Below are 27,827 nucleotides of genomic sequence, written 5' to 3'. Positions count from 1 at the left end.
AGACAGGAGACATCTCTTTGGGTCTCCCTCCATATTGAGTTGGGGACCTTCCTATACAACATGACTTTCCTGCAGTAAATGCCAGCTTTCTTATTCCTTTGACCTAGAGTCTGCAGTGTGATTTATCCAGGGTAAAGCGTTCTCCTTCTCCTTGGATTCCACACAGCTCAGCTTCGTCAGGTTCTCGCTGTTCTACCAACATAAAACACAGGTAAGAAAACGCACAATAATAATAGAATAAAAACAACATCCAACTCAACAGTCTTGCTTACATGCCAGAAGCTTGCTTGAATAAAAAAGGTGTTTGCCTGCCAGTGGAAGGACAGCAGAGAGAGAGAGAGAGAGAGAGAGAACGTAGCCTCTCACAGCAGGGAGTTCCACATCCTGGAAGCGGATATCAAGAAGGCCCTCTTCTGCATTGCCACCCAGCATGCCTCTGAAAGTGGCAATCTTAAAAGAAGGGCCTCTCCTGCAGATCTTAAGACCCAGGCAGGCTCATATGGGAGAAGGTGGTCTTTCCAGCAGCCTGGTCCCAAGTTGTATAGAGTTTCTTAGGTCATAACCAACACTTTGAATTCTGCCTGGAAACAGACTGGTAGGCAGTGAAGCTGTTGTAGCAAGGGAGTCACGTGCTCCCTGTTAGGGATGTTGGGGGAATCCGGTTTGAGGGTGGAGCCTGGCGAGTTTTTGCCAGCTCAGCCCCAGACGCCAGCTCGTGGATCTCTGAGCTTGCCCGACAAGGTGCGCGCCGAGTTGGGAAAGCTCACGTTTTCCTGCTTTTCCACGAGCCACCATTTTGTGCGAAAACACGGGTAAGCTATTTATGGAAATAACCATTTTTGCACAAAATGGCAGCCATAAATAGCCAATTTGTGCAAAATTGCAAGTGTAAATGGGCTAAATAGCGCGATTTGTACAACATTACAGCTGTAAAAGGGAAAGGTGTATTGACAGTGCTAGATGCAAAGGCATAGTGTATAAACTGGCATGTAATATGCAAAACAAGTGACACCAATCTCCGGTTTGCCATGTGAGAAGCTTTCTCATGAAAAAACGGGAATTAGGAATATGAGACATTGATTTCTGTATATCAAGTTTTATTTGACTGTCTTGGCTGCCTGCCAAGCAAATATATAATACAAATAAATAAAGCAATTTCCCCCAGTAATCCGTCTGTGCAGAAAGGTGCCATTTGAACTTCATGATGACACGCTCAGGGAAGGATGGAAGCATTACAGGTCAAACAAGATCCAGGAACTTCCAGAATACGTGAGCTTCCATTGTAGCCATTCTAGAGAAATCTAATGGGAAGTTACGAGCATTTCTAGATCTAGGGATTTTAGAGAATTCTGCCACAGACTCCAATGAGGCGTTAGGGAATTCCGCCACGGAGTCCGTGGCGGAACGGACCACCCACCTCCGCCACCCCGCAAAGTTGCCGCAGAATGGATCCTACCTGCCGCCGGTCCATGCTGCCATCCTGCGGAAGAAAATGGCATCTGGCATCCGCTATGCCATTTGGGTCCCTGCTCTTTGCCGTGATAGGCTACGTAAATCTACGTAAAATAGGCTATGTAAATCACGGCAAAGAGCAGGGACGCAAATGGTGTCCGCTACGCCGGACACCATTTGCATCCCAGTGGCCGGAAGTCTGCCAGCCGCCGGAGCTGGCCAGCAGCTCCGCGGAGGTGCCACGGAGCCGGCCAGTGAGGATTCCGGGGGGGAGGGACGGATCGCCCCCCCCCGTGGACTCAAGGTAAGGGGGCTTCACACATCCCTAAATAGATCCCAGAAGCCTTAACAAGGCTATCAAGAGGGAGCATTTCAAACTCCCCACTAGGGAGGAAATCATTGCACAATTTGCAAATGCCTGTTTTTTTCAATAAGCTAGATGCCCCCTCAAGCTTTTGGCAATTTCAGCTCACTAAGGATAGCTTCAATCTCTGTATATTTAATACCCCCATAGGGAGATACCCATTTGGCGTAGCCTGAGCATCCAAGATGTACCACAAAACCATACCCATGACGTATAAGCATATTGATGGAGTTGATACCATTGTGTTTGGAGCCCTACCAGAGCTGAACTAAGGCTTCAGAAAGTCTTAGAAGCAAGAAGAACTGCAAATCTAATATTAAATAAAGTAAAATGAGTATTCAGAGTGACTGAACCGACATTTCTGGAAGATGTGATATCTATTGACTGTCAGAGATATCATAGATTTATCTATGGACAGACAAAAGACTGCATGCAGCTAGTGAAAGAGCATATACTGGAAGGCTGGCCAGAGGACCACAACAGCTGAAATACAGGCATATGGGATTACTGGAACTGCAGGCATGAGCTCTGGGAGATCAATGGACTGATTTTCAAAGGCAGCAAGTAGTGATTCCCAGGATCGTTTGACATGAAATCTCCAGATGGTTCATGAAGATCACCCAAGGTGTCCAAAAATGAAAGAAGGTTTGGACGGTCATATACTGAGAGCCAGCATGGTGTAATGTTTAAAGTGTTGGACAGGGATTTGGGAGACCCAGGTTCTAGTCCCCACTTAGCTGTGAAGCTCACTGGGTGACTTTGGGCCAGTTACTGACTCACAGCCTAGTCTATCTCACAGGGGTGTTGTGAGAATAAAATGGAGAGGAGGAGGGTCATGTATGCAGCCTTGGACTCCTTGGAGGAAAGATAGGATAGAAATTTAACACATACATACATACATACATACATAAAATGTATTGGCCATGGATCAACCATGATATTGCTAATACTGTGGTAAACTGTTTCACCTGCTTGAAGTTCCAACCATGCCAGCAGGTGGAGACTCTGATTCCACACCCTGTTTCAAAGAGGGCACATGAGAAAGTAGGCACTGATCTCTTTACTTGGTACTTGCAGAAGTACTTGATAGTTACAGATTATTACTGCCTATATCCGGAAATCAGCAGTCTGCACATAGTAGTGCATTGGTGACAGCAGATCTGAAACCAGAGTTTGAAAGAAATGGAATTCCAAGTGAACTTTTTAGTGACAATGGACCTCAGTTTTCCTGTTCAGAGTTCAATCAATTTGCAAAGGACTTTCACCACAGCACTTCTAGTCCCCATTACTACCAATCTAATGGTTTTATGGAGATATCTTTCCAAAAAGTTAACAAAAAAACCCTGTTGAAAAAAGCAGCTGCCCGTAAAGAAGACTTATATAAAGCATTATTGGCATGCTATACAACACCATTAGACAATGGATAGCCTACAGTTCAGTTATTTATGGAATGAAGGATGCACTCTACATTCCTACTGCTGAGGCATTACTCACAGACTATGACAATGGAGATGTACGAAGGAAGAAAGAAGCACTAGCAGAGAGAAAAAAGGTACTTTGACAAAAGAGAATGGGAGCTTCCAAGTCTGCAATCAGGTGACAAAGTGTCAAGTCCCTTGGTTCTCTCCCCAGTCAACACACTGTAAGATACCAGGCCTCAGGCTCACTACTTTATTAATTAACGATTAATTAATTAACGATGAAGCTCTTTACAAATGCAAATACTCGGAGACTCTCAGGCTACAAAGGAAAACAGCTACTCCACACAATTAGGAATATCAGTAGAGGAGCCAAGTGGAAATCAGAGACAATGCCAGCAGTTTGAACAAGAACTTGCCAGCCAGAATAACTTAGGGGGGTGCCCCTCCCTTACAGTTATGCCCTCCTACGCATATCACGCATAGCCAACCAGGTGGAACCCAAAATAGATGTCAGGGTGGACACTAAGCCCATAGAATCCCAGAGTAGTTCTGATTCTGAGGAAGAGCAGCCGCTCCTGGGAGAGGAGCGCGCTCATCCTTCCCAGGGCCAACAGCTGGCAGAGATTCCTCCCACCGGCATTCTTGGCATAGATAGTAGTCCCGGGAGTGAGAGAGCACAGGAAGAAGACTTGCTGGACGTGCGACACTGACGCAGGGAGCGGCGCCAAATGGAGGGCGTGGAAAGGAGGCGTAGTGCCCAGTTGGCGCGCAAACAACGGTTGCGCCCAGGGGATCCAAGGGAAAAGGGGAGGGACTCTCCCTAGCCCATAAGTTCAGGGTCTGCCAGTGATTCTCCTTCAAACAGGGACCAACTGTTCCCACTTAGGACATACGTACTAAGACTCTGGGGGTAAGTGTGTTTGATATCTGCTCATATTCTTTTCCATGGTGATTTCAGTGGAGGAAAAAATGTGATGAACAGGAACTAAATCAAAGGGTAGTCATCATCACCCAAAAGAGGGCCATCATTATATCTCATTCTCAGATCTGCTGTAGGAGATGTTTGGACTGTATTGGCTTTTTGCCTCATGCACTCAGGGGCAGTGAAATGTAGAGTACCTCCCAATAGCTATGGGCAAAGGAAGCCCCACTTGCAGTCACATCAATAAGCTGCAAAACTGGAAGGGCATTCTTCAGCAGCGTCCTTGAGATAGCAGGCAAAAGCGTAAAAAGAGCTGCAGTCCTCACCTTTAATGGTAAGCTCCCAGGGTCCAAAAATATTTACACTTTTGCCTGTCCTTGGGGGGGGGGGGGAGGTCCCCAGTTACTTTTGCATGCCCCAACACACACACACACACACACACACACACACCAAAATCAGTGAAAATATTCCAAGCAAAAGCTTCAGGACAGCATTATGTAATTTAGAGACTGGACAGCTGGGGCCATTTTGGACATAATTCTAAACTGTAATTTAATGTTATGAGAATACGAAGTGAGTTGTGGACTCCCCCTTACCCTTTCCTACTCCAGCGTAGTCCAAAGAAGACAGTGGGAGCCTTTCTACGTGAGACATTTATTGTGTGCTCGTGATTCCTCACAGTAGTTTGCGAGTGCTTTACATGATGTCATTATTCTCCAGGGCCTCTCCCGTTGTTTGCAACCATTCTGGCTTCTTTTTTTTTCTAGTGAGGAAAATCTGGTATTTGTAAATGGTGGCATGAAACCCTAGTGTATTTGCACAGTTCTGCTATACCACACCACCACCTAGTGGTTGTGTAATGGAATGTATACAAAGGCAGAGAAAGAAAAACTCTGGGGGAAAAACATGCATAAAGGAGCCGATCTTAATCCCACCAAAAATCTGGAAGCAGAAGCCTTGGTAAAGTAGCGAGTTAAAATTGTCATGTAGAAAAGCACTGGAAGCTTTTAAACTAACCCAGAGTTTATCCTCACATCTGAACTGGGAAGATCTCTGGTTATTTTAAACTATGGTTTGTTGAAACGAGCCAGGATCAAACCATGGCTTATGATCCTGCCTTGTTAACTAGCCTGTCCTTTAACAGTCTTGGAAATTTTGTTGTTCAGTTGTTCAGTTGTTCAGTCGTGTCCGACTCTTCATGACCCCATGGACCATAGCACGCCAGGCCTTCCTGTCCTGCACTCTCTCCTGGAGTGTGCTCAAGTCCATATTCATTGCATCAGTGATGCTATCTAGCCATCTCATCCTCTGCCGTCCCCTTCTCCTTTTGCCCTCAGTCTTTCCCAGCATCAAGGTCTTTTCCAGAGAGTTTTCTCTTCGCATTAGGTGGCCAAAACATTTGAGCTTCAGTTTCAGTATCTGTCCTTCCAATGAGCACTCAGGGTTGATTTCCTTTAGGATGGACTGATTTGACCTCCTTGCAGTCCAGGGGACTCGTAAGAGTCTTCTCCAGCACCACAGTTCGAAAGCATCAATTCTTCGGCGCTCAGCCTTCCTTATAGTCCAGCTCTCACAGCCATACGTTACTACTGGGAAAACCATAGCTTTGATTAGACGGACCTTGGTCGGCAAGGTGATGTCTCTGCTTCTTACTATGCTGTCTAGGTTTGCCATAGCTTTCCTCCCAAGGAGCAAGCGTCTTTTAATTTCATGGCTACAGTCACCATCTGCGGTGATCTTGGAGCCCAAGAAAGTAAAATATGTCACTGCTTCCATTTCTTCCCCTTCCATATGCCAGGAAGTGATGGGGCCAGATGCCATGATCTTCATTTTTTTAATGCTGAGTTTCAAACCAGCTTTTGCACTCAAGAGCCTCAACAAGAGGCTCTTTAGATCCTCTTCACTTTCTGCCATTAGGGTGATAACGTCTGCATATCTGAGGTTGTTGATAATTCTCCCAGCAATCTTAATTCCGACCTGTGATTCATCCAACCCAGCGTTTCTCATGATGTACTCTGCATATAAGTTAAATAAGCAGGGCGACAATATGCAGCCTTGTCGTGCTCCTTTCCCAATTTTGAACCAATCGGTTGTTCCATGTCTGGTTCTTACTGTTGCTTCTTGACCCTCGTACAGGTTTCTCAGGAGACAGGTAAGGTGGTCTGGTACCCCCATCTCTTTCAGAATTTGCCAGAGTTTGTTGTGATCTACACAATCAAAGGCTTTAGCATAGTCAATGAAGCAGAAATAGACGTTTTTCTGGAATTCTCTCGCTTTCTCCATGATCCAGCGAAAGTTGGCAATTTGATCTCTAGTTCCTCTGCCTGTTCGAAACCCAGCTTGTACTTCCGGTAGTTCTCGATTCACATACTGCTGAAGCCTAGCTTGTAGGATTTTGAGCATAACCTTGCTGGCATGTGAAATGAGCGCAATTGTGCGGTAGTCTTAACACTCTTTGGCGTTGCCCTTCTTTGGAATTGGAATGTAAACTGACCTTTTCCAGTCTTGTGGCCACTGTTGAGTGTTCCAGATTTGTTGGCATATTGAGTGCAGCACTTTAACAGCATCGTCTCTTAGGATCTTAAATAGCTCAGCTGGAATACTGTCATCTCTGCTAGCTTTGTTGTTAGTAATGCTTCCTAAGGCCCACTTGACTTCACTCTCATAGAATCATAGAATCATAGAATAGTAGGGTTGGAAGGGGCCTACAAGGCCATCGAGTCCAACCCCCTGCTCAATGCAGGAATCCAAGTCAGAGCATCCCTGACAAATGGCTGTCCAGCCTCGTCTTGAAGGCCTCCAGTGTGGGAGAGCCCACCACCTCCCCAGGTAATTGGTTCCATTGCCGTATTGCTCTGACACTCAGGAAGTTTTTCCTGATGTTCAGTCGGAATCTGGCTTCCTGTAACTTGAGCCCATTATTCCGTGTCCTGCACTCTGGGATGATCAAGAAGAGATCCTGGCCTTCTTCTCTGTGACAACCTTTCAAGTACATGAAGAGTGCTATCATATCTCCCCTCAGTCTTCTCTTCTCAAGGCTAAACATGCCCAGTTCTTTCAGTCTCTCTTCATAGGGCTTTGTTTCCAGTCCCCTGATCATCTTTGTTGCCCTCCTTTGAACCCTCTCCAGTTTGTCTGCATCCTTCTTAAAGTGTGGTGCCCAGAACTGGACACAGTACTCCAGATGAGGCCTAACCAGTGCTGAGTAGAGGGGAACTAGTACTTCCCGGGATTTGGAAGCGATGCTTCTATGAATGCAGCCCAAAATAGCATTTGCCTTTTTTGCAGCCACATCACATTGTTGGCTCATATTCAGCTTGTGATCGACGACAATTCCAAGATCCTTCTCGCTCGTAGTGTGGTTGAGCCACGTATCCCCCATCTTGTAACTGTGCATTTGGTTTCTTTTTCCTAGGTGCAGAACTTGGCATTTGTCCCTATTAAATGCCATTCTGTTGTTTTCTGCCCAGCACTCCAGTCTATCCAGATCACTTTGAATTTTGTTTCTGTCTTCCAAAGTATTAGCTATCCCTCCCAATTTTGTGTCATCTGCAAATTTGATCAGCATTCCCTGCACCTCCTCCTCCAAGTCATTAATAAAAATATTGAAGAGCACTGGGCCCAGGACTGAGCCCTGCGGTACCCCACTCGTTACCTCTCCCCAGTTTGAGAAGGTCCCATTGATAAGCACTCTTTGAGTCCGATTCTGTAGCCAACTGTGGATCCACATGATCGTTGTTTCATCTAGCCCACTTCGAGCTAGTTTGCTCATCAGGATATCATGGGGCACTTTGTCGAAAGCTTTGCTGAAGTCGAGGTATATGATGTCTACAGCATTCCCACGGTCTACAAGGGAGGTGACTTGATCAAAAAATGAGATCAGATTTGTCTGGCAGGACTTGTTTTTGACAAATCCATGTTGGCTTCGAGTAATCACGGCATTGTTGTCAAGGTGCTTCCAGATGGATTGCTTTATGATCTGCTCCAGAATTTTCCCAGGGATTGATGTCAGACTGACTGGTCTGTAGTTCCCAGGTTCCTCCTTTTTACCCTTTTTGAAGATAGGGACAACGTTAGCCCTCCTCCAGTCATCTGGCACTTCCCCGGTCCTCCATGATTTCTCAAAGAGAATAGACAGCGGTTCTGAGAGTTCTTCTGCCAGTTCCTTTATGACTCTAGGATGCAGTTCATCTGGCCCTGGAGATTTGAACTCATTCAAAGTAATGAGGTGTTCCTTGACCATATGCCTGTCGATCTCAAGCTGCAATCCTGCCCCTTCAGCCTGCACTTCGCCTTTGCCAGGGGGGTCATAGACCCTCTTTTGGGAGAAGACTGAGCCAAAGTAGGAATTGAGCACCTCTGCCTTTTCTTTGTCCTCTGTTATCATTTTGCCATCCTTATTTAATAGCTGAACAACCATTTCTTTCCTCTGCCTTTTACTATGCACGTAGCTGAAGAAAGCCTTTTTGTTGTTTTTAGCATCCCTCGCTAACCTCACCTCGTTCTCCGCTTTAGCCTTCCTGACGCCATCCCTGCAATTCTGTGCTACCTGCCTGTACTCTTCCTTTGTTACTTGGCCTTCTTTCCACTTCCTATATGTGTCCTTTTTTGTTTTCAGGTCATCCCTAAGCTTTTTGTGAAGCCACATTGGCTTCTTCTGTTGTCTTCCACCTTTTCTTCTTGTTGGAATTGTTTGTGATTGTGCCTTGAGAATTTCCTTTTTTAAAAGTTCCCACCCATCTTGGACTCCTTTTCTCGCTAGCATTGCTTGCCATGGGACCTTACTGATCATTGTTCTGAGTTTATTAAAATCAGCTTTCCTAAAATCCAGGGTACGCGTTTGAGTACACTCGGCTTTTGCTTCCCTTAGAACCAAGAACTCAAGTACAACATGGTCGCTTTCCCCCAGAGTTCCTGTAACTGCTACTTTATCCACTAAGTCATCTCTGTTGGTTAGGATCAAGTCAAGGATAGCCGATCCTCTAGTTCCTTCCTCTACTTTCTGTAGGAGGAAGTTATCCGCCACACAAGTCAGGAATTTCCTGGAGGGGCCATGTTTTGCAGAATTTGTCTCCCAACAAATATCGGGGAAATTGAAGTCCCCCATTACTACTACATCATGCTTCCTTAAAACATTGGCTATTTGCTTTTCAAAAGTTTCATCCTTGTCTTCTCCTTGATTGGGTGGCCGGTAGTAGACTCCGACCACCAGGTTCCTTTTATTCTTTGCTCCATTTATTTCAACCCAGATGCTCTCGATGGGGCTACCAAGCTCCTCCTCCTGTATTTCTGTGCAGAGATATGTATTTTTCACATACAGTGCAACCCCGCCTCCCTTTCTGTTCCTCCTGTTCTTTTTGAACAAGTTATATCCTTCAACTGCTGTATTCCAGTCATGAGAGTCATCCCACCAAGTCTCAGTTATAGCTATCAAGTCATAATTTCCCTCCTGTATTAAGAGTTCAAGTTCGTTCTGTTTGTTTCCCATACTCTGGGCATTAGTATATAGACATCGAAGACCATGTGCTTCATAGTCTGGCTTTCTTCCTACCTGTGTCTGAAGACTATTATTGGGCGCTATCAGAGCTGTTCTCTCCATTGCAGTGCATGCGCCTACGTCCATTGTTACCCCCAACATTACATCTCCTTTCCCCGTAGGATTCAGTTTAAAGCCCTCCTGATGAAGTTCTTCATGCTGTGGCCAAACACATTCTTCCCAGCCTTTGTGAGGTGCAACCCATCCCTAGCCAACAGCCCATCTTCCAGGAAGTATAGCCCGTGGTCCCAGAATCCAAATCTCTCTCGTCGGCACCACCTTCGTAGCCAGTCATTCACCCGGAGTATTTTTCGTTCCCTTTCTATCCCTCTTCTAACTACTGGAAGGATGGATGAGAAAACTATCTGGGCCCCAAAGTTCTTGAGTTTCCTTCCCAAAGCTTCAAAGTCTGACGTGATCTCTTCGTAGCTCCGCTTGGCGGTATCATTTGTTCCCACATGGATGAGAAGAAAGGGATACCTGTCAGTGGGCTTTATGAGTGCAGGCAACCTTTCAGTCACGTCTCTAATCTGTCCTCCCGGGAGACAACATACCTGGCGAGTCCACGGGTCTTCGCGACATACTTGGGTCTCGATCCCACGCAGCAAGGAGTCTCCCACTACTACCACTCTTCTCTTCTTCTTCTTGTAGGCCTGGGTTTCATCGCCTCTGTTTGACTGACCTTTAGCCTCTTGCTCACTCTCATGCAGGTTCCCCTGTGATTCTTCCTCTGCAGGCTGTCCTCCAGTCTCATCTGCAAGTACCTGGAATCGGTTCCACAGCTCCACCGCTTCCACTGGTGCAGAGTGGCGTCTAGTTCTTCTTCTCCTAACTGTCACCGTTTTCCAAGGAGTATCCTCTACTCCATTTTTTTTCACCTCAGCATTTCCCACTGCCTCATCTTGCTGTTGCTCTTCAAGCTTCTGGTCTGCCCTTTGCTGCTGTAGTTCCCCCATTCTGTCCAAGAACTCTTCGTGTTCTCTTATTCCCCGGAGGGTTGACAGTCGCCGCTCCAGTCCACTTACTTTTTCCTCCAGCAGCGTGATCAACTTGCACTTGTTGCAGGTGTAGGCCATGTTGTTCTCAGGCAAGAAAACAAACATTGCACACACCTTGCAGGTCACCACCACTGGAGAGTCTTGTCCTTCCATTGCCTCTTTTCCCTTTTTGTGTCTAGCTTTGTGATTGTTCTAGACTAGCCTGTGCCTGCTCCTCTACTCAGTAGAGGTTAAAAGCAGAGTCCCACTGGTGTGGAAGTGTGTGTTACAAGACAAATAAATGAAAAAAAGTTAGTAAAAAAAAAATAAAAAAAAATGTTAGGGGCCTCCCCCTTGACCTCCCCTGCCAACTCCCCTGGCCAACTCCTGTTTGCTCCCCCTGTTCGCTCGCTCTGTTCGCTCGCTCTCTGGGAGCTTGCCTGCTTCTGTAGTCCCTGGACCAGCTGGAGCAGCTTGCTCTGCTCTGCTCTGCTCAGCTGGGAGGCGGGAAACAGACTGAAGCTTTCGCCCTCTCGAGGATGTCTGGTGAGTTCTGGGTGAATAAGTGATCCTACTTACATTTTGTATTGCGTAAAAGAAATGGACTGAATGACTTCCCTGGATTTTTAAATTAATATTGCTAAGTCATACATTTCCAGGTCTGGGTGAATTGCTTTATCTTCTGTGTGCATTTTCTTCCCACAGGCCATACAGATCATAATCGCATTGATACACATTGTTTTTGGGATTGTCCGAACTGCCTTTGTTACCATGAGCAACCCATTTTCCTCTGGTTTTGTACATTATCCATTCCTGGGTTGTAAGTCCTGGAATATTTGCCATTTGAGAGGCAATATGTTTCAGTGTTGTTTTGAATTTAGACCTTGAAAAATTTAAGCCTTTGATATTCAAATTCCTCATTAGCCATTGACTCTTTCTTTGCAGAGAACAAATGGCTAGTAAATAAACCACTATGTCTCTCACCTTCCATTTGATTTCTGACAAGTGGAATAGACATAACATTGTACGGGCAGCGCTTCCTTGGGTCCGAGTTGCAAAGAGAAGAGAACAAATTAGACACACAGCCATAGCTGGGATAATAAGCTGGCCACAACTTTATTGACTTTCACTTGAATAGGTTTGGCGGCAGCATAGGGCGTGATTCCTGTCATCAGCCAGCCTGCTTGCTATCCAATTCCCCCTTCCTGGCCTGCATGCCATGAGTGCTGGTGGTGGATGGCAGGACCAGGGGCACACCATAGCATGAACCACTAATGTGAACCCCTTTCTACCACCCTGGACATGACCAGCTTGCAGCTGGTCTTGCTGGGCTGCTCTTGGTGCCATGTCCCCAAGATCCCTTACACAAATCCCCACCATGGGAGAGTGTGGAGCTCAGTCGTACTCCCACTCACCAATGGATCCATCCCAATGCCCATCATGCCACAAGAGGCGGGGGGGCGTCCCTCACCTGTCCCCACCTCACCACCACACCTGTTCAGGTTGCAGCCAATTCATGATACCATCTCAGTTGTCTTCCAACCAGATATTGATGCCTTTGTCAGAGAGGTGGATGCTGTTAAGCCTGTAAAGTTCTTGATGGCTACATTTCCTGTTCTGGGTCTGCACAAAGTGCTGTATGGCCTTATTCATCTTCCATGTGGCCACATCCACTCTGGCCAGGTCTTTGGCCCACCTCCAGATGTATCTCCTAGGAGCTCAGCCTGAGACCCTTCCATTCCTTTAAGCCAGTTGTCATGCCCAGTGTAGGATGCCGTACCCACAAATCCACACTGAAGTGGCATTTCTTGCTCTGCAGCTATAAACAGATGGGATTAATGATGAGAGGTCCTCAGGGGGCAGGTGTTAGATCTGTTGATCGATGATTTGCTACAGCGAATTGCCTGGCTTTTTTGTCTCCCGGCACGCCCCACTTGGCTGTGGTTGTGGCTGCCCTGCTTCTGAAGTAATATGAGCTGAACTCATGAGGAGAAAAATCCAAGGAGCTGATACTGCCCTATAGTATTCTCACCAATGGTTCTACTAATGCTCCCATGCTGCCCTTAGGAGGTGGGGCATGGGCCCTTAGTCATGGTCTCCCTCAGGTGAACCAGGCAGCCCTTCCCCTTTTTAACCATTTTTTAACTCATAATGTTGAAGCATACTCACTTTGCCAGTGGTGTCACAACTTGGACATCCCTGGCTTCCCTTGTGGCATCTGCCCAGTATGCAGAAACCAGTTTGCTTACCCTTAAGGTCCCTAAAATTGCCAGAGTGAAGGCTGCCCTGCATTATGTGGCCTTGAACTATGACCAACATAACTTAGTGGTGATATGACACAGCCAAGCCACCAGAGTAAATGTTATGAGTCTCCTCCCATTGGATGTTGCTCGTCACTCCCAGTGCAAGCCCTCTACTGCCCTTTTAGTACAAAAGGAGGCCCAGGGATCAGGCCTACCATGGGCCTTACTAAAAGGTGAAATGACCGCCCCATGGATAGATATGGTTTGGGGAAGGAGGCCCTGGTTCCAGAGAGCGGCCAATATGAAAAAGCCATCAGTTTGGATGAGGGACAGATACCTAGTCACAGTGTGGATTTTGAGGAACCCACACATCATCTGGGAAAGGAGTCTGGACTGATTCCTGCTTCCAGTCCAAGACTGGAAATCTCTTCTCCTGGAAGTGAGAGAGGGCTTCCACAACATTATTATCTACGCCTGGAACATGTTGTGCTGAAAAACCCTATGTTGGCCAACAACATAGCAATACATATTTCCTGACTAGCTGTGTGACTCCGTCTGAGCAGTGAGGTCACATGTGATGCCTATGGCCTGCCAGTGATCTGGCCATCTCTTCCAGAACACCCCAGGGTTCTTGATGCATCAGATTGGATTTGTAAATCCAATCCTGCTTGAAGCTGATCCAGCCAAAATGGCATACAATTGTATTTAGTTAAAAAGGTTACCTATACCCTCAACTCTTCCTTCATGTGGGGATGGGATGCTGGCTGTGGACCTTGCTAGGTGAGTGTGAAAATTCAGATGGGCCCAAGAACCCCTGCATTTCCTCAAGGTGCATTTTGATGATGCAGCAGTAGCTTGATCTTGAGCCGAAGTGCAGGCAGCTTGACTGGTGGCAAGCATGAAGTGGCAGTCCTTCAATAAGCCCTATGCCTAAGTAGACCAGGCTTCCATTTTGTCTTGAGCTAGCCACGTTGCCAGCCTTGCTTGCCTTCTCTATCTTGGCTGCCACCACCTCAGGCCTGTCCCTAACCGACCTGAGGTTTGGTGCATCCATGGCTATGGGAATGGGATGCGGAACCTTAGTGTGAAGAGGGCTCAACTTCAGCATACTACTGACTTATCTGGATAGCAATCCAGGAGAGGGCGAAGGGCATTTGGGGAAAATAGGTGTATGAGTCCCAATACCTTTGCATGCAACCATAGTTCCTATTATTATTTTATGTGATGTAGCTGGGTTGGGGGTGGGTGCTGTGTCAGCACCCACCCACAATCTCTTATTCCCTAGCCGCCACTGGATTCTTGAGGGCTCCTAAAGGAGCCCTGTCCCCCCAAGCCTGCAAGCATGAAGCCCAAGGGAGGGGGCCCAAACCATTCTCACAGTCGTGGAGAATTTGCAGCGTACCCCTGAACATTTCCCTGGATTGAATTCCCAGCATAATTCTCTACACAGAGCATCCCACCTAGACTGGGGCCTGATTAATCAGAAGGACTCTGGCACGTGCCTTACGTGGCTCCTTTATTGGCTGCCCGCTCCATGCAGTGGGCAATAATTTATTTCAATTCTGGCTGCTGATAAGAGCAGCTGCTAGATCACCGAGTGGAGGTTTGGGGCACATGGGCGGAGGGAAGGGCTTAGGCATCAGGTCTCATGGCAGCCTAGACAGATTGTTTAGTCGCTTCCACAAAGTGGGGGAAGTGGGCAGCCCCCGACCCAGACTTTTGGGCCGGATTGAGAGGCTTGGGTAGCAGGTGCTCACGCCTTGCGAAGGAACAAGGGCCTTGCTTAGGGCCTTCTAGTCTTTGAGCGGCAGGTGTTGAAAGTTTAGCGGCCACCCATAGGCGTAGTTGGGCCTGAGAGCTTGGGGGGGGGTCACGTGTGCTGAGCACAGGATGGCAGAGCCCACCGCCTTCTGTTGGTAAAAGTGGGTAATAACTCGAGTCTTTCGCAATTGTTTTTGCTAAAATCCGGGCTGTGTTTCCTTTAAAATGGCAACCCCATGTGTCCTGTCCTTTTCAAATGATGGCTGTCACATGCTGTATTGGGTGGGGGGTCCTACCCACCCTCCCTCAGCATAACTGAGATAGTGAAAAATTAAGGGGGGGGACAGGGAGCATGTCACTTCCTGGGCAGGAGGGGCCAGCAAGTCATGGTCTTTTGCTGCCCTAGTTGCCCTTCCATGCAGCCTCCTCCCTTCCTGCCTCCATCGTTTTCCCAACCTCCAGTTTTCCTTTCCCCCCACCCCAGGACCACCTCCCCCCACTCCCATTCCTCAGTCACCAACCCCCCCTGCAAACAAGTGAGCCTCTGCTGGCGCCAGAAGCCCTGACTGGGCTGCCTGCTCCTCACGCCGTTTGGCACTGCTCCTTTTCCTCCGCTTTTCAAACAGGAAGGCATGTGCCTCGTCTTGGCAGCGGCAGCGCTGCTCTTCCTTGCTGGCTTCTTCAGCAATTTTGCCCACTTCTCCTTCGGGGGCAGGCAGGGAGGATCACTCCTCGTCCTGTTTATCTTCTGGAGCTCTGTTGTGAGCCAGTACACTCTTTCTCCCACGGAGTGGTCAGTGACTGCAGCCACATGGGAGGCCTCCTTTGACGGGCCTCAGGTTGAGCTGGATTCGCTCCACGGACCTCTCCTTGGGAAGGTGCTGACATTGCGGTTCAGCAGCTGCTCCTCACCCGCCTGACCTCCCTTGGCTGCCAGCCTGTGTGACTGACACAAATCCTGACTCCCTGGTAAAGCAGGGAACTCGGCTTATTGTGAAAATGAAGGAAATAAGTGCTCCTTGCCCTGAGCCTGAGGGACTGGGCCTTTGGGGTATATCTAAGCTCTGTTGCGAAGATTCCATCCCACTCTTGCAGTTTTTCATATTCTGGCTCACACGGAGAGCCCCCACGCGGAGACAAGAGGCTCTCCTCTTCAGACAGTCGCTCTCCACACCAAACACAACCTAAGAGAGGAATGGGGCTGGAGCATTCCTCCTCCTCATATATTGATTTTAACCCTTTCTTGAATGCCTGAGCAGGGCTCTGGTTTAAGATTCACATTTGAAACAGCAGCTGGCCACGCACACAGGTTCAAACACAGATGGTCAAACAAAAAATGCACTTTATCACTTCTGAATGCAGTTCTGTTGGAGCGAGGGGAAGAACTGTAAGGCAGTCAGGAGGCCAATGCTGTTCCTTATTTAAAGGTGACACTTGTTGGTCTTCAAGGGAAAAAATATCATATTTTCCGACAGCATGCTCATAGCTCCCAGGTGTTTGTTTGCTTGCTTGCTTGCTTGCTTGCTTAGTATAGAAATCTTTTCTTTAAATTTTAAGTGAATTACAATCAAATATATCTCTTTTTTCTCCCTTTCCTTTTTGACATTACATTGCTTCAGGATCTGTGTCTGTGTCAGCTGAAAAACACTTCAACACCAACTTGGTGAGATATATTAACTTCTGCTCTACCTATACAATGTTGGAGATGCCCTCAGATAAACTTCTTCCTCTGTATTACATAGCCAAGGCAATTTTCATAGTCAATACCATACAGATGTGCCTTTGCTGTAAGTCAAAGATGTTTGCAGGGCTGGTGCTACTCAGCAACTCTACAGCAGGGGTGTTGAACCTCCATCAGCCCAGAGGCTGAATCTGAATTTAGGAAGGGTCTCAGGGGCTGCATTCCAGCAGTGGGCGGGGTGTAAGGGCAAGTCCAAGGACAAAGGAAGCAAAAGAGGCAGGGCCAAATTTAATTCTTACCCATTTGGACATTTTCCCACCAAGTATACAAAACACAGCTCAGTTAACCAAGTAGACTAACCAAGTCTACTCAAAAGAAGGCCCCAGTGAAGCAGCTTTTACATCTGCAAAGAGCACAGCTCACACCCCATAGTCCACACTATGCAGCTGTGCAAATTTGTTTGTATAACTGGTGCTGCTCAGTAACTCTACAGCCAACCTAGAGCTGAGGGCAGCCATGTGTTGCTCAGGTCCCACTCACTGCTCCCATCAACATCCAGCCCTGAACAGATCCATGCTGTTTCAGAAAGGGAGGGAGGGGACACTTTTAGTTCCAGCCTTGTTGGAATTTGGAAAGAGGATGCATGGGGACAATAGAAACCTGTATCAGGCAAACCATAGCTATTTGTCTGATTAATTCTTTGATTCGGTGGGAATGTACCTTGCTAGAACTGAAAGAACATCAGTGGCTCCCAGTGTACTTCCGTCTTCCGGTTAGTGCTGTGCTGGAATTTTCTTCCACGTTATTTTCAGCCATTCTCATTCAATTTGATAGAAAAGAAATTCCTTTCGAAAAGACATTCAAAGCAGAAGAAATTTTGGAGGAATTCTCATGGGTTGTGTTCAGGGAATCAGGGTTCTTGTGCTTCCCTTACTGAAGAGGTGGCTGAGGAGTGTTTTGAGTGCCCTGTCTCTCATTGTACAATCCTCTGTCTGCCCTGCATTAGAGGCAAGATGTATCCACAATCACTCCTAAGAAATGTAATGTTGGGAAGACCCTGGGGAAAGGGCCGAGTCCTGAAGAATGGCAACTAGAGTTGATCCAAAATTGCTCAGAAGACATTTTTTCTCAGAAAAGTCCTGAGATTTTTCTTTTCTAACCCCAACCCCTAGAAATGAAAGGCGACTTTGCAGAAGTTCCTGTAATGTTCTTCCCCATTTTTTGGTGGGTTTTGCCTTCCTCCCCCCGCCCCACCCCGCTCCAGAATGATGCTAGATACATTGAACGATGCTGTCCAGAGCCCTTCCCCGGTCTTCGGGTATTGTGGAGAATGCCAAATGGAGGCCAGGCTGCCAACACAGTTGCTGCTGTTGACACTTGCAGTAGCAGTGCAAAAGAAAAACAACAACAACCCTTAGGAAAGGGGAAAGAAGTTGTATAACCCTTGCCAGTGGTGAGCCCGACCTGTGAGAAATTGTTGGAGAATTTCTCCACCAACTGGAGAAAGACGGTGAAATGGTCCCCCCAATTTCTCTGCCCATGAATAGGGTGGAGAATTTTGAGAGGTAATTTGTGCACAGCTCTACTTCTGATCACAATTCAGCGTGCTGATGTGACCCTTTGAAGCCAGTGGGGACACTGCTGCTGATGCAGTTACACCTGTGGGGCTTTTCTGCAGGCAAACCTGGGGCCTCCAGCGCACACCCCCAGCCAGCGGAGCTCCTCCCCGCCACCCGAGAGGCACCTCTGCCCCATGCCAACCACCTTGGATGGCTGTCGGAGGAGGTTAGGGTTGATCTGCCCATCTGATGTCTTATAGAGCTGACTGGGATGAACAAGGTCGGAGCTTCTTTAACCACAACTTTAAGTATTAAGTTGTGGAGAAATCTCATCCCTTTTCCCCTCATTTCTAACCCCCTGGCCTTCAAGTTGTATTTGGTTCCCCAGTGGGGGAAACTGAGATCCAAGGACGACGCACAGGATGCTGCACAGTGCCACGTGGCTTACTGATCCCTCCACAGCACCCTGAGGCACTTTAGATTTGCCTTTGGATGTAGATTTTGACTGAGCAAAGCTTCAGTACAGCTTCTTTCCAAGCATGTGTTTCGCTCCACCTTGACTGGGTGTGGCTCTTTTTCGAAACTGCCCAGTTTGCCTTCAAAGGGGCGTGTGCTCTCTCTGAACCTCGGGACGGTCTGATTCTTCCTCTCTCTATTTCAGATGAATTGCAGTGTGGGAATGAACATCACAAGTGCTGTGATGGCATCAGTTAGCATCCTGGCATATATATTTGAGCTGGTTCTTTATCTAACACTTGCTCGTGGTGCATCAAATGTAAGTGAACAAATTCCCCAAACTTTGATTAAACAGAGAAAGGACATGCATGAAAGGGAAAGAAGCACACACTTGTACTTTGCGTGCTGTTTCCCTACAGCCACTGTCAGTTAGACACAATTGACAGTGTTCAGTTTGAAAGGTGTCTTATCTCTTTGGCAACGGGAAGTGCTGCAGAGAAAACAGTAGGCAATTCTCAGATGGCACACACGGTTCTCCAACACACGCATGACCCTTCTTTGCATTTTGGTCCATGGCTTTAAAAGCCTGGATATCTGGCAAGCTCTGGAGTCTAAGCCAACATTTCTACCCTCCCCAACCACCACATGTTTGCCTTCTTTCAATAAATAGCCAATAGCTGAGCCCCCTTTTGCCACCAGCTCTGTTGCTTTTATTCCTCCTTCGTCATGCACAGCCTTTAAAAACTATTCATGTATAAGCAGCATGATCAGAGTGATGGAATGGGCGTGGTGGGTCCTGTCCAGGTGATTTTTAGCATAAATATCTGCATCGTTATTGCTCAACTGTGCTGGATCCCAATGCCTTTCCTGAAAGCAGCAGTTCCGTTACAGGAAAATTGCCTTTCCTCAGTACTCGCACTGCACTGTCTTGTCACTTGGAAAACGTGTTTTCCCCCATCCATAAATAGTATGCCCATTTAGATAATGAATTTTGCGCAGAGTGTGGTTGTGCAGTTGCTATTGTCTGACTCCTATTGGATAGTGTCAGTGTCATAATGGAATGTGAAATGCACAGTGCCTCTCTTTGTCTCTTTCTCATGCTTGAGAAATGGTGTCCTCTTGAAAACTTAAGAAATGCAACAAAAGCTGGAAGCTTTTTCACATGCCATAAAAAGGAGGCTCAAATGACATTTTTAGCCTAATGTGTTGATTTAAGTATCACTGCCTATCAAACAGTTTTAAAGGTAACGTCTCCTTGTTTTGCAACATCACCAAGCAGGAACATGCCAAGAAGGTTGTACCAAGGTTTGAATTAAATGGGCATGGGAGTACCCTTTTAGTTAAGGTGAGTCGCAGAGAAAGAAAAAAGGATCCAGTATTATAAGCCTCAATAACTGGGGTGCCTGGGACTGTATTGCTAGAGCAGTCCTCTTGTGAGTTTACCCATGCCTGTTTGTTGCTGACATCAATAGCAAGCAGGATGGGGCATCTTTGCTGGTCCCAGGCACTCCATTCTCCTCATCTGAATTTGGGCCTGAAAGACCAAGGAAAAGTGTGGGCTCATGGAGGGTCAGTTATAAGCAAACACCATTTGTGACATTGCAAATATCATTACTGATCACAGAGCTGGTCTGTTAAGGCATCAGCCTTAGCTTCCAATTTCCTGGCTTTGTGCACCATGAGCCAACATTTTTGTTGTTATTATTACATTTATATCCTGCCTTTTCCCCTCTTGCACTGTGATCTTAAACCGGCAGGTTTTTTGATAACTGAATTGCTATCATAGGTTTTAGTGTTTTATATATTAAAAGAATTTCAATGTTGGGCAGATCTCTTGACCAAATGATTGAAAGTTATCACCACTGCCCCAGATCTTCTGTAGATAAAATGTTCACTGATGTTTTCAAGACAATACAGCCCTGAAGGTAGTTATCTGAGCACTTTTTAATGTTCCGATGTTGCACAAATGAATTAATTTGCCAGTACTGAGCGAGAGATCATCTTTTCCATCTGCTTCTGTGTTCAGGCATCTACAGTTTTTAGTGCTGTGCTCCTGGTGGTCAGCTCTCTGGAGTTCTGCATCACCGTTATGGTAACACATTTTGGGTGCCGGACAAATTGTTGTACCAATGACACAGTAAGAATTTCATATTTCACTTAGTTTAAGCAGATCAGGTTGAAAAGCCAGAGGCAAAAGTGGCATAAGAGGTGATTCACTTATGCGCAAGAGTAAACATGAGTGTCTTCAGTCCCCTCTTGCATACATGTACTTCCAATGTCTGCAGTCAGCTGCAACTTTTTTTCTCATCAAGGATTCTCCTCAGTATAAACACTTCCAGCTCCTGGTCTCCTATACTGTTGTCCATGGGAACATTCAATTCTTCTTCCAGAAAATGCATTCAGTGCAGTTCTGACTTCTCTTTACACCCCAACTGGATATCATTTGTGATGTGATTAGTACTAGCGATACATCTCCCAACACATATTATTTCCACACACAAAACCTTTGTGTGTGTCGGGGGCGGGGAGGGTTTATAAAACTTCTGTAGAAGCTATGCATTCTCCCAATGAACTGCATTACTTCTGCTGACCTAACACTAGAAAGGCTACCTCCCCTCACCACAGCAATGACCTCTATTTTCTAAACCACAGTAGTTTATTTCCTTTCTTAACTCCCTGAACCATCCTATTGGAATCAATGCGGCTTAAAAATACTTAACTGGATAATACCCTATGCATAAATATCAGTGGTTGATTAATGAGAACCAGAAAGGGCTACATGTGATAAGATCAGGAATAAAACCTAAGTACTCATTGCCCAGCAGCTGGTTCTTTAAATGTTAACATTAGGCTTTTCCTAATATTGTAAGATTTGCACAACTAATGGGAATCTTTTAGCTTTTAATTTTTTGAAAGGGATGATTTTGTATGTTCTGGTTATGGGCAAGAACTCCCAAAGGTCTTAGCAAAAATCAAAGGATCCCAGAATTTAAAGTCAGCATAAAAACCTGCAAGATCAGGACCCGATTCGCATGTGACAGTGACAATTGCTAGGTTGTTTAACCCAGGAATGATCAGGGACAAGCTGAGCATGGAAGCTGCGCACGAGCCATTCCCACTTTTAATCAAGAAAGCCAGGAATGCCCCATTCCTGGATTGTTTTGTGACATCTGAACCGAGAACCTCTGGATGTTTAGGGGTTAAACAGTCCAGAGTTAACCCAACAGCAAACCATGTGTGATTGTTGAGTTAACTCTGGGTTGTTTAACCATTAAACAACCCAGAATTTCTGGGTTGAGATGGGGTGTTCCTAGATTGTTAAAAGAAGAAATGCCTCACATGCTCCACTCACCTCTGGCAATTCCTGGGCTAAACAACCCTGGAATTGCTGTCATGATGTGTAAACTGGGTCCATGTATCTGATGGTGAAAAGTGGCAGAGGTAATCACAGCTCTTTTCTCACTCACTGCAACTACTATAACAGAACTCAAATAAATGATCACACAAGCTGTCCTTTAAAACACACAATGTTTTTTGTGATTAATAATTCTATTCAGCCAAACCAGCAGGGAATACCATCCTCTCGGTATGATAAAATAAGAGTAACTGTCACCACCAGATTTTAAATAAACCAGCTATTTTGGAAGTCTATGAAAAACTAGGGCTGATTCAGAGTTCCATTTTTTTCGGCACACCTGAGGGGAGGGGTGTTGGGGCAGGGAAAACTGATGTTGGGAGGGAAGGGGTGAACATTCTAGTGAGGGAGGAAAATGTTACATTTTCAAGGTAGCTGATGGGGGCCGCCATCGGGGGGAGGGGGGTTCTGTACTTTGCTTCAGGGAATGACACTGGCTAAGAAAGAAAAACAGCCAGCAAACTGGGCTTTGGGAGTTTATAGTTAAGAGCCAAGGCCCACAAAACATTTATCCATGAATATCCATGACTGGGCCAAGGATGTAAGGATGGCCTCCCACTAGTCTCCAGGAGCCAATCTACATGGCCGATTTAAATGTGGAAAGGGCGCACATCAGAGTCGTTTGCAACAGATGATGCTGTTGCCAATCTGCAGCCAACCAGCAGCTTCCCTGTTGAAAAGCTGCATTTTCAGAAAGTCCTTTTAGTCCAAATTTTTTTTACTTAAAGTGGCTCCCAAGCGGTTCTGCTGCAGTGTGCCTTGTCCCCCCACATTACATCCTGGGCGTGCCTCTGTGACACGGCTGTGACCTGGCAGTGACGATGTCAAGGGGTGGGGCTGCCCCTCCCCCCCTTCACTCTTTTTCCCCATTGGCGGTAGGGTGCACAGTCTGCCGGCTGTGTTTCCCATTCAGAATACCGCAGTTGTGTGTCTTCGAAGTGTCAGGAGAGCGAGGTAGTTGCTTTCACCTGTCAGAGTAACTAGCCTACCTTTCCAATTCATAAAAGCTCTGCAGCGCTGTTCCTAGCCTTCACAATTGCGCAGTAGTAGCTTTCATGATTCACGGTATGTAGCCTTATTTCAGAGCGCAGTAGCAGGGGAGAGCCTGGACAGGGGCGGGAAACAAGCCTCTTTCATTTGCTGAGCAGCACCTCTCACCAAGGGGGAGAGGCAGCTTACTGGAGGGGGGACACCCACTGAACTTGCTTTCAGCACTTCCTGTCCTCCCCCAATCAGCCTCCAGTCAGTTAAGTTCAAATATGTTCCTGGTATGAGATGGAGCAATATCACACATGCTCCACAGTCCCAGGCTGTGCAGAAAATATGTGGGGGCGGTGGGGCAGGTTCATGGTATCTATAGTTCCGGCCATGAAAAGGGAACGCAGATAGAGCGAGGCTGTGATCATCTGCTCTTTCCAGGGAGTAGGTCCCGCTGAATACAATGGGACTTACTCCCAAGTGAAAAGGCACAGGATGACACTTCACAGCTGCAAAACTTGGGCACCTTGCCTCCCTTGAATGGTGTGAGGTTCACTTCTGGGTAGACACACACACAGGATTAAGACACACAGAGCTAAAGTGTGTTGGGGGATGCTCCTGGTGCTGGCCGCCCCTTCTCCTTCTGCTCCCTGTATTGTTTACTTTTCAGCAGATTGCAGTAACACTACTGCAAAAGATTGCTACTGAAAGCTCCCAGTATTGGCCACGCCCTCGCTTTCCCGTCTGTGTATAATTTTTTTTTGCATGACATACTGTGAATAGTTAGCCCAGGGACAGACTAGGGATGTACGAAAGTCACTTACCTGTTCGCGGATTATGTTGATGGTGGGGGGAGGCGTTCCGTCCCTCCCCCCAGAATCCTGGCCGGCCGGCTCTGCTCTGCAGGGATTCTGCGGAGCCGCCGGCCGGCTCCACCAGCAGCAGGACATCCGGCTGCTGGCTAGCAGGGACACAAATGGCGGCAGCCGTAGCCGCCGCCGTTTGCGTCCCTGCAGTGAGCCGTGATAGGCTACGTAAATGTTTACGTAGCCTATCACGGCTGACTTTAAAAAAACAACAACAACAATGCGTGTACGCAAATGGTGGCGGCCACGGCCGCCGCCATTTGCATTCCTTATTTTGGCACATCTTAGTCTACATCAAGATTTACGTTCTTACGCTATTTGCGTTCCCCTTATTTTTGCCGTCTTAGTCTATGTAAATCTTGACGTAGACTAAGACGTGCCAAAATAAGGAACACAAATGGCGGCGGCCATGGCCGCCGCCATTTGCGTACGCGGGTTGTTTTTTTAAAAAAAGTCAGACGTGATAGGCTATGTAAAGATTTACGTAGCCTATCACAGGTTGTTTTTTTTTTAAACCTAGCTGTGATCGGCTACATAAATCTTTACGTAGCCTATCACATCTTTTTTTTTTTTAACTGGAAATGGCGGAGGCGGCAGCCAGTCGGAAGATCGGCCCCCGCAGCCGCTGCCGCCACACCACTGCCGGAGCCGCCGCCGCCCAGAAGATCCGCCCCAGGTAAGTCTTGTCCCGGAAGGGAGGGGGGTGGCAGGCCGTTCCGCCACCAATTTCAGGGGGCCGAATGCACTGGCATTCGGCCTCCCCGAGATCCGTGGCGGAATTCTCTGACATCCCTAGGACAGACATCCTGCATGGAGGGAAAGGGCTGGAGTTGCCTCCCTCTGCTAGCCTCCACTTCCCCAGCTCCAAACTCTTGTTTCTGCAGGAAAGCCTCCTCTTCCTTCCTTCCCACACATGCACACACTTGAGGAGTGTGTGGACAGGGGCGGGGAACGAGACTCTCTCATTCACTGAGGATGGTTGATGACGTTCAGTTCTACTCAGCCCACCCGCAATGAGAAGTGCTTTCATGTGACCTGTGAAAGCGGGGTTTTAGGTGCTGTATGTTCCACTTTCCTGCTTCGTGTGCTCCTGACGTTCCAAAGCGATTTCAAGAAAATCCGTATATAACCAGAAAGCACTTCTCACTCCGTTTCCATGTAGATCTGTCCCAGGAAGTGTATGAGTGGGAGAATGTACTGAAGAGCTGGAGGAAGCAGGGCAGGTTTTCTCAGCTTTAATGTAGTTGTTGTTCCAAAGCACAGGTGGTTTGCCATATGTCTCCTTTCTCTTCAGCAGAGAAGATGTTTGTTTAGTTTAGTATTCCCCTCATACAAGCGTATTGAGCAAAAAAAGGAAAATTGAAAGTCTAGTACTGATATGTATATGTTGTTAACTTAGCAAGTGATTGCTGGGATGGGAAAAAAGTCTTAGATAAAACACTCCACAGAGAAAAAGATCTTTGGGCAAACATGCTGGTTACAGAGCAACTGCCTTTGTGAAAAACATAGGAACCTGCCTTAGACCATTTCAGACTGTTGGTCCATCTAGGCTAGTATTGTCTAATCATTCTGCTCTGACTGGCGATGACTTACCAAAATCTCACGGAGAGAGATGTTTTCCAGCTCTTTTAGCTCTGATCTAACTGAAGATGCTGAGAATAAAACCTGGGACCTTCTGCTTGCAAAGCATGTGTTCTTCCACTGCACTACAGTCCCACCTAGGGATGCGGGAGAAATTCATGATGGACTAAAATGAGCTCAGATTTCTAAGAATCCAACCTGCGGAATCCACTGCGGACCGACCTCCTCGGGCTGCACAGAGTCTGTGGACTTCCGGATCTTTTTTTTACTTTCCTGAAGTTTATACATATTTATTTGTAGGAAAATACTCCAGTTTCTGCTGACACTATTAAATACACGTGGAGAAACATGGAATGGAATGGGGACAATACCAGGGATGGCAGAGAATTCCGCCACGGATCACGGTGAGGCCAAATGCCTGTGCATTCGGCCTCCCGAACTCCGTGGCGGAACGGCCTGCCACCCCCCGCGGATCCCCCCCCCGTGGATCCCCCCTGGGACGAGACTCACCTGGGGTGGATCTTCCGGGTGGCAGCGGCTCCAGCAGTGGCGGCGGCCGGGCTTCCGACCAGCTGCCGCCGCCGCCATTTCCAGTCTGGTAAAAAAAAAGAAGAAAAAGAAAGATGTGATAGGCTACGTAAAGATTTACATAGCCTATCATGACTAGGTTTTAAAAAAAAAAAACGACATGATAGGCTACGTAAATCTTTACGTAGCCTATCATGGCTGGGTGGGTTAAAAAAACAAACAAACCACGTACGCAAATGGCGGCGGCTACGGCCGCCTCCATTTGCGTTCCTTATTTTTGCCCTGTTAATCTACGTAAATATTTACGTAGACTATGACGGCGAAAATCAAGGGGAACGCAAATAGCGTAGCGGGTGCTATTTGCGTCCCTTTTTGATTCCCCGTTTTAGCCTATGTAAAGATTTACGTAGGCTAAAACGGGGAATCAAAAAGGGATGCAAATAGTGCCCGCTACACTATTTGCGTTCCCCTTGATTTTCGCCGTCATAGTTTACATAAATATTTACGTAGATTAAGAGGGCAAAAATAAGGAACGCAAATGGCGGCGGCCGTAGCTGCCGCCATTTGCATATGCGTTTTTTTGTTTTTTTACCCAGAGCCCTCCACGGCCGGAAATCCAGCTGCAGATGGCTCTGGCCTGGCCAGCTGCTCCGCGGAGCTGCCATGGAGCACAGCCGGCCTTGGAGAATTCCGGGGGGGGAGGAACGGAGCGCCTCCCCCCCGGTGAGGATTCCAGGGGGAGGGACGGAACGCCCCCCCCCCACCATCAACATAATCCACGAACAGGTAAGTGATTTTCGTACATCCCTAGACAATACACTAAATGTTCCGTACTAAGGAAAACCATGTAAATTGTGGCAAACCCTCCTACAGAATTATATGCGTATTTTTCCACACAATGAAAAAAAATGCAAATCCATATGTGAACAGACAACAGAACAAAAGGCACCTGACAATCAGCGAAACACAGACAGCGCGGATCTTACTCAATCTGTACATCCCTAGTCCCACCCCTTAGCTAGCAGATGCTAGATATACATAGTGTCTCCTCTGTTAGACTCTGGATGCTGCTGGGAACATGCACAACTTTGCAAGTAGACCACTAGTCTGTATAACTACATAATGGGATAGTATATTTTAAAACAGCTTCAGCAGAACCAAGCGAGCACAGGCTCTTGTAGAAAAAAAAGGGAGAAAAAAAGACAGCCTATGTATTTTTCCACCATGTTGGAACCTTCAGCCTCAAAGAGGGGGGAAATTATTACAATGTTAAAAGCAAAGATGAACCCTAATTCACACCATTGTGGCAGGAGCTGCACTGGTAGAGTTTTCCTTCAGAGAAACATGAAATTATTGCTTTGATGATGATGTGGGGAGATGTAGTGGCACTGGAGAATGTCATTATGAGGCTGTTGATGATGATACTGAAACTTTTTTGTTTATTTCAGGCCATTGCATATGTGCCCTGCACCATCACTGAAGATAACGGAGCTCCCACTGACATCAATTTTGCTCATCCAACCTATGTAAAGATCCCTCCCAACATGGGAGTTTAATAAACAACCCGAAAAATTATGGGCGATCTTATGCTAGCAGTCTTGAAAATCCAGCTATTTCAAAATTGCTTTTCAGTATTTGCAAATATATCCATCCTTCAAAGCTATGTGCTGAGGCTGCAGCATTTAGTAGATATGGTGAGGAAAGTGGCTACAAGAGAAAGGGCCTTCGGTCAGGGCACCTTGTCTGTGAAACACCCTCTGCAGGAAAGCTCGCCTGGCGCCTACGCAGTGATCTTGTAGACACCAGAAGAAAAAGGTTTTATTCTCCCAAGCATTAAACTGTTATTTTAGTGCTTTTTATATCCTTGCAATGTTTTGTTTTTGCTGCTTGTTTTACTTGGTTTTATTAAATGCTACCCTGATTTTACCCCTTGCTCCTGCTTTTGTCCTGGTTGTGTTATATGCTCTTTTCTAACCATTGTTTTATTGTGATTTTGTATTCTATGGTTTAATTTTCCTGTACACCCCCAGGCGCTATTGGGTGATCTAACGGTGTAAGCAGTAAACTAAATACATCAACAAAATTTG

At 46.8% G+C, this 27,827-nt stretch overlaps 1 long non-coding RNA gene across 1 annotated transcript; it reads left to right on the top strand.

The window, feature by feature from the left end:
• Positions 1 to 27,827, top strand: LOC146357970 (uncharacterized). The gene is made up of 4 exons (XR_014792484.1): positions 1 to 211; positions 16,296 to 16,339; positions 18,578 to 18,691; positions 27,189 to 27,827. It is a non-coding gene; the product is annotated as an uncharacterized LOC146357970 (long non-coding RNA).

The sequence above is a fragment of the Heloderma suspectum genome, chromosome 1, assembly GCF_057233095.1.
Source record: "Heloderma suspectum isolate Gila_16-S chromosome 1, 16-S_ref, whole genome shotgun sequence".
NCBI classification, from domain to species: domain Eukaryota; kingdom Metazoa; phylum Chordata; class Lepidosauria; order Squamata; family Helodermatidae; genus Heloderma; species Heloderma suspectum.
Note: the sequence above shows the minus strand (reverse complement) of the source record. Positions and strands in the feature narration are given on the sequence as shown.